Consider the following 7,329-nt stretch of genomic DNA (forward strand, 5'->3'; position numbering starts at 1 on the left):
CTGGAGGCTGAAGATGTGTGGAGGGAAAAGAGGTCCTGTATGACTCCTGCAATGTTTGAGGAAGCAATAAGACACTGGGGCAGGGAGAAGTACCAGTGACATGACTGCAGCAGCAGCAGGGGCCAAGTTCCTATGTGCTGTGTAGGACATACACTAAGGCCATACATAAGGACATACACTAAGGCCATACATAAGGACATACACTAAGGACATACATAAGATGAGTTAAGACAGGGCTTTAGGAGAGGAGGGATTTCACCCCTGACAGCATTGCTGAAATGTGGCTTTGGTCCTGTGCCACCCACAGCGTGTCTTCAAGATCATCCTGAGTAAGCAGGGATCCTCCTCACAGTCCTGCACAACAGCTCCATGGTTATTGCTACATTCCCAGCCTCAAGCAACAAAGTGGGTTTTGGCGTGTGCATTCCCAAGGCTTTTTCCCACAAGATGTGCCCCTTGCTATGGGGGACAGAAAGGAGCACACTGAGAATAATGTAACTGGGGGAACAAGAGCTTTTAACGAGGCAACAACCTGCAGAGGTGATGCCCGTGAGAAGCCAGAGCATGAAACACATACATCAGTCATCAGTGCACGTGTTTCAACACGAAGGTAACTGATGAGGTGCTTTATGGGGTGAGCCAGAGCTCTGGCTTTAGTGCCCCTTAGCAGTGTGGCTTGGTTTGGCCCCTATATTCTGCTGCTTATGCAGATACAATCTCTCACATTGTTCTGGAGCTCCGGTTGGAGCTGTGCTGGAGGGATGCTGCAGCTGCAGCACGCTCACAGACACACATCTCTGCTGCCTTTTGTGAGCAGGAAAATGGGCCGCTGGTGCTGCCGCAGAAAGCAGCTGTTATTTGTTGTTCTCGGGTGCTTGTTGGGGTGGGGGTTCTTATTTGGAGCTATTATGATGAGTTTGCCTTCTCTTCCCACTTAACCGAATTAACAGCGTTGATGCGCCAAGCCTCCCGCGGAGCTGCACGGCTCCTGCCTCCCTGGAGCAGAAGCCCACCTCTGGCAGGAAGGATGAGGCTGTGGCTGAGCCTGGGAGCTCAGGACCCCAACCTGCTGCTCAGCTTCAGCTTCCTCTGAATAGCAAGAACAGCAACTTATCATCCCTGCCCTTGCAGGAGGAGTGCACTGGAGGTAACTGTCAGCAGCAATGCCCAATTTTATGGCTCAAAATCAGGGCCAACCCAAGATACACTTCTCCCTTCAGGGCTGATGCAAAGCCCTTTGCCACTCGGTGATGGTCCTAAGCAGTGGTGATGCAGAGAGGTGCACCCTCTTTTTGGTCTTCGTTTGACCTTAAGGTCCTTTCCAACCCTGACGCCACGATTCTGGGACCCTGACTTAGTGGTGATACCTGTGATGTTTGATGGTTCCCTTTCTTACCCTCAGCTGCCTCCACACAAACCCAAGTGACCAGAGCCAGCCCCTGCTTCCCAAACCCCAGAACGAGGGGAAAAGGCAGATTTGCCTCCTACTGCAGGACAGAAATACAGCCACAATTTTCCCCCCCAAAATGGTCTTTTTAAACAGAACCACCTCATCCATTCCATAAAAGCAACTCACTTTAAAATAGCACTGCTTTGGCATTAAAAATGTTTCCCCTTCATAAACCACCACTACTGCTACATGTTTAATATAATAGCAGCTCAGACTGCCTAGAAATATGCTGTAGCTTATAGTTAAAGGGATCTTAACCATGTTTCCAAGGCACAGTTGCTATTCAAAGGCATCCTTCCCCTTTTTTATCCCACTTAGGGGATAAAAAAGCTTTTAAACCCCCCACAAAGGATGCTTGCTTTTGAAATCACAACTGATGCCCACTTTTCCGCCAGGGTTATACAAGTCAGCTGTGTCCAGCCCACAAGAAGGTGTGGAGTCCAAGCCACAGAATACTTGAGTTCCTTTCTGGGTGTTCCTAGTTCAGTTCCTGGCATGTCCACCCAGATCCAAACTCCAGAGCACACAAGACTCAAAACAGGTCATCAAGGGAACAACCACCAAAAAGCAAAGCTAAGAAAGGGGGAATCCCAAAGGGTTTTGTTCCTTTTTGAGTAGTGCTGCAGTCACTCAATGCACTGACAGAGAATAAATGTTACAAGAAGAGGCTCCCCCTCTTGCTGGCTGCAAGACTCAAGTGCGCTGACAGCAATGTCAGGAGCTGGTTGTGTCTTAGCACTTGGTGACGGTCAACCCACAGCTCCAAGCTATTGCCACTGCTCTGCTGTTCCCTGTGAGCCTCAGGCCTCGGAATATTACAGTTCTCACTCGTGTGTTAGATGCTCCAACTCCTCCAGCCTTCTAAGCAAGTCCTTTCTACCTGTGAAGCCTCCTTTCCCTGGCACTAAATCCTGTCCATACACTCTACGGGCACAGCCTGCACCAAACTCCACTGCTATTAATCCCATTTGAGCCATTCCCCAACATTTTAGCCTGGTTTTTTCCTTATGCAAAGTCTATCCAAACCATGGAACACATCTTGAGGCCACTGCAGAACTCAAGGCCCAGGGAAAGGCTGATGCCTATACAAAGATCTGGAACATAAGGAAAGGGAAGCCGCGTGTGCTATCACAGAGCCAGTTTGCTGCACATCTGTGGATGGAGCTGTTGTAAACACACAGCAGCAAGGTAAAGCCAACCAACACACGTGCTTAGATGCTTCTTCCCAGATCTTTTCTCTCTTAAAAGGAGCAGGGCACAGCTGGATATACTGGTGTTTCTCTTCCCTGTGGATATAACATGAGGCAGAAAGAGGCGCAGTGATTTGCCTAAGGCATGTGTGACCCCTGATGGTGTGATGCTGAGCCCACCTTGCCTGATCTGCAGCACGTTTCCAAGCCAGCACCATCACTTTGGTGGGTTTACACAGGCTGAATCGACACAGCAGTGAGAGAAAGGAAATATTTAGAGCAAGGGATGTAGCATATGCTATGTGGGATTCTGCATTAACTAGGCAGGGATATGGAATTTATCAGGCACAGATAAGCACTTGAGGAACCAGGGAAGAAGTGTTCATTAGCTCGTGATATGTATTCCCATGCAGCAGAAATTTGCTCCTGCCCATCAGCAAATCACACCTTTTGCAGCAGGATTAGTTGATGCCTTTCCTGATAATGTAAGAAGATTATATTTTCCCTTTCTCTTCACAATTCAAAGCTCTTAAATACGGAGAACCAGCTTTCTTGAGATAGCACCCTGGAATTACCACTCTCCTCAAATAAAACGCTGGAGAGGCCATGAGAGCAGAGCAAGGGTGTTCTCCTTAAACACATTCACACCCCAGCTCAGCAAGAGAAAATAGCAGCAGCAGCTGAACCCTTCAGATCTCATCTCCACTGAGGGGCTGGCAACTGCCACGTGTCCTGATGCAATGACAGTGCTCAACAGCTTAAAGGATGCTCTTGGCTTTGTGATTGAGACCTAAGGTACGAGTCCATCCAAACCAGCGCTGCCCTTTGGATGCTGCAGGGCCAGCTGGCCATGGATCAGGGGAATTGGCAAGGAAAACTGTGGAAAACAAGAGGAAAACTGTGCTGCATTCCTTGTGAAAGGGCTTGTAGCTTTAAGCTCTGGTATCCAGGAGATATTTACATTGGAAGATGCGAATGAACAAACATTTCTCTAACACAGGAAACTCTCATTAGCAAATGGTCCAGCCAGGCCCACTTTAACCATGTGGCAGAGCTTGAGCTGGCCTTGGAAAGGGAGCTTTAATAGCAGGGAGCCTTCAAAGTGTAGATCCAGGAGAGTGGAAAGTAAGAGGAAAGACAAACCCAAAGGTGTAACAGAACATTGGCAGTGGATGGGAATGATTCGCCTCAGTCACTCTGGTCCTGTCAAGCTTTTCCCAGGCTCTAATCCTGTTAGTGAGCAGCAGGAAAGCATTGCACTTGGATTTCCCAATCCATCCCCATTCCCACTTTATCACCTGCTGGCACAGAGAGTGTTCTCTTTAGGGAGGCACCTTCCTTGAGCAATAAAGGCTGATTGAAGAAAGCTGGCCCAGGACTTCTGTCTTAGGACGAGCCTCAAACACAGAGGGCTGGTGGGACTGTTTGTAGCTCATGAAGCATCCAGCCCTTCCCATCCCAGGGTGATAAGTACATCAAAATGCCAAAAGGATGGCTGCTTAAGGGCAGCTTCATGGAGAGAGACTATTTGCCTCCACGTTTTGGATCTACTTTTACAATCCCATCTATGAGAGATTATTCTCTGATGAAGTCTAGGGCATGATTTATAGATAGAGGAAGAAACAAAGTGTTGTGTTCCTCCTTTTATGCACACCTACGTTAGCCTGAGGGCTCTGATTTCATCCCCTTCCTGGGCACTGGGATTCCAGAGCTGTGACTCTCTGTTTCCACGGATGAATGTAAGAAACTGGTCAGCCCCAGAGTTTTCTTGGAGCTCAGCAACCTGACAGCGGGTTGTGTATCATGGAAGAGGGAGCTATGGGTAAAGATAAAAGGACCTGTTTCCTACCACAGCATCTGGAATAAACCCAAGCTCAACAAAGAGAGATTGTTTCTGGGAAGCCAAACTGGTTTATTTGTCCTCCTATCATTCATCTTCCCTGTGGCTGTACCTCCACCCCTGTGTTTCTGCTGCTCCCTGAGCCAATGGAATGAATAAAAATCCCAGGTTGAGCCTTTCTTAGTGTGTGTGATGCAAGTGAAGCTGCTCTGAACGTCCTCTTGTTGGGTATGAATGCGGCATGCTATTTGTTACACGAGTATTTTGCTGTGGCAGACAGAAAGTGACATTTATGGCTCTATCATGAGAATGAATTTCCCCATCCATTAAAATGATGTACAGGTAAACACTCCATTCATTTTCAGTCCATGAGCTTTGGTTCTTTCTTTGCTCAGGTAGATAGGTCCATCAATACAGCTTCTATTAGCCAAACTATGCGCTGGGAAGTGAGAACCACTGAGGAATGGTCCAGGCCTGGAATTGAGGGGTTGTAGCTTGAAGGGGGAGTGCAGAAACGCAGTTTCTTAGTGAACTCTCCTCTCCTAGATCTGCATGTGGTGCATCTCTAGAGCTCTGCTGCTGGAAAGACACTGGCCCATTCAGTGACGAGGAAACACCGCTCCTGGCTCCAGCATCTCCTAGAGCTGAGCCCAGGACATCTACAGAACAGCTATTATATATTTACCATTCCAAGTGAACCCCCCACCCCCAGGATAATGTATGGAGAAGCTGTAAATCCGATAGCACAATGCATTTATAAACACACAGCTACTAGAAGAAGAGTAAAGAGTGTAAGCTAGATGCTGGTTCCTCAGCTCCTGGCTGAAGATGTCACCTAGCAAAGCAGGTTGGTGATAATCAGTCACCAAGGAGCTGAAGGGGAAATTCTTCACATTGGGATGCGTTACAATGCTGCAGAATCCTCTGCTAGGGAGGATTTACAGCAGGTTTTCTAGAGGATTGCTAGGAGAAATGCACAAGGTAGAAAGAAAACGTGCTGTCCATGTAAGCCACATCACTTGGGAAATGAAGGACCACTGCTCGCCCACTGCGATTGCAGAAGTGGAGAGAATAACAATTAGAATGAAGTGACTCATGTGTGCCACTGTGCAATGTTATTGTGTATCAAATAAAAGCCAAATGATGATATATCAAGTTGTCTCTGTGATTCAGCTGCTTGTGCTGCTCATGTGGAGCCGGATCCATGCCATCCGCAGTGCAACGTGATGCTGAAGGAACCGCTGCTTATGGAAGAGGTCGTGCCGCCTCTGAGGTAACACTGAACCACGTTTCTGCCACCCTTCAAGGCATTCAGGAGAGTCAAGTTGTTCCCGGGCAAAAGCCAGCCTAAAGGAGTTGTACTGGATCTAGCTGAGCCTTGGTCATATCCATTTGCCATTCCTTTTCTTTTAGAGTATATTCCTAATCTCAGTTTTAGTAATTCCAAGCTAAGTTTGGTGCTTTGTTGGACTTCCTGTGGATGAGCCAAATCTGGGGGTCCTTCGATGGTATATAACAGGGTATTATTTGGACAGAAACCAGTATTATTTCACAAGGAAAATCGGGTTCATAGCAAAATGTGTGTCTAGCCCCAGAAATCCAAAGAGAAGGAAAGGTTCAGACGTCTCCTTCTTGCTACACGTCCACAGTCTAAATATTGAGTTTATGACTTATTGCCTGTGGTCTCCCCTCATCCACTAAAAAGCAGAGAGAACAGAGAAGTTATGGCAGGAAAACTTTTAGGAGAGAAAGAGCTTTCTTTTCATGAGAACATTCTTAAAGGAAGTGGGGGAAAAAAAGAGAAGAGTCCAGAAAAATCAATGCAAAAGAAGTATTTCTAAGTAGGATGTGTTACAAAACACTCCTGGAGGCATCCGCAGGTCTGCTACCCCCATAAATATGCTTTCCATAATTAACACCCAGAAAGTGCCTGACAGGATCGAAATGGAATCTTTAAGACACTTCATTTAGGAAGGATTGGAATGCATTGGAAGTGGTTCTCCCAGCCTGGCCAGCCAGGTGCTTCTCTCCCACAGAGGCAAAAGCTTTATCTCCTGGGCAGCCTGTGTGAGTGTGGGCAACCTGCAAAGATTCAATTCCAAGTGGAGCTGGTTAATTCATTCTCCTCTTTCTTTCAATTCCAGCCCCTGAGGGGAGGAAACCAAAGAGAACCTGTTAGCTGGGGCTGAAACAGGAAGCAGCAGGCGAGTAGGTGAGAAAGGGTATTTCCTTTTAGGAATGACTAAACATGCACAGCTACATCGGCATGTTCAGTGCAAGGAGAAGGGTTCCATTTGCCCGCAGAGCCTGCCCAAATCCCACTGCACATCCAAAGGTGCTTTCTGTCAGAGTGGGTAAAGCCAAACGGGAAGGAAGGAGTGTGAGCAGGGGGCACATCGCCCTCCCCAGCACAACCTCACAGCTTCCAGAGATGCTGTGATTCACAGGTAGCATCTTTGTCTTTCAGCAGGCCATCAAGGATGCTTTTCCCCATCGTTTTGTGCTGTGTGTTTGGTCAAATGACCTAGAAAAATCCTGCTTTCCTTCCTGGATTCTCACTGCCTCTTCCAAGTGTGGACCTGAGTGAGACACTTCAGACAAGTGAGACCCTCCTCCAGCACTTTCCCATATCCACTGCTGCAGAAAGCCCTCATTTTGGGTGGGGAGGGAAGGGAGAAGGGAACACTGGAGGAACGCAGCTCCTGTTCTCATTGGAGGCCCTGCAGCAGGGTTAGCAAAGGGAACAGAAATGCCAGCTGACTTGCATGCAGAGCGGTCCCTAAATAGCAGCTTTTCCGAGCTCCCCCTTAGGCTCTGACAGCTCCTGTAGCAAAAGGCAGTGCAGGAAT

The sequence above is a fragment of the Nestor notabilis genome, unplaced genomic scaffold (genome assembly GCF_000696875.1).
Source record: "Nestor notabilis isolate BGI_N333 unplaced genomic scaffold, ASM69687v1 scaffold1588, whole genome shotgun sequence".
Classification (NCBI taxonomy): Eukaryota; Metazoa; Chordata; class Aves; order Psittaciformes; family Psittacidae; genus Nestor; species Nestor notabilis.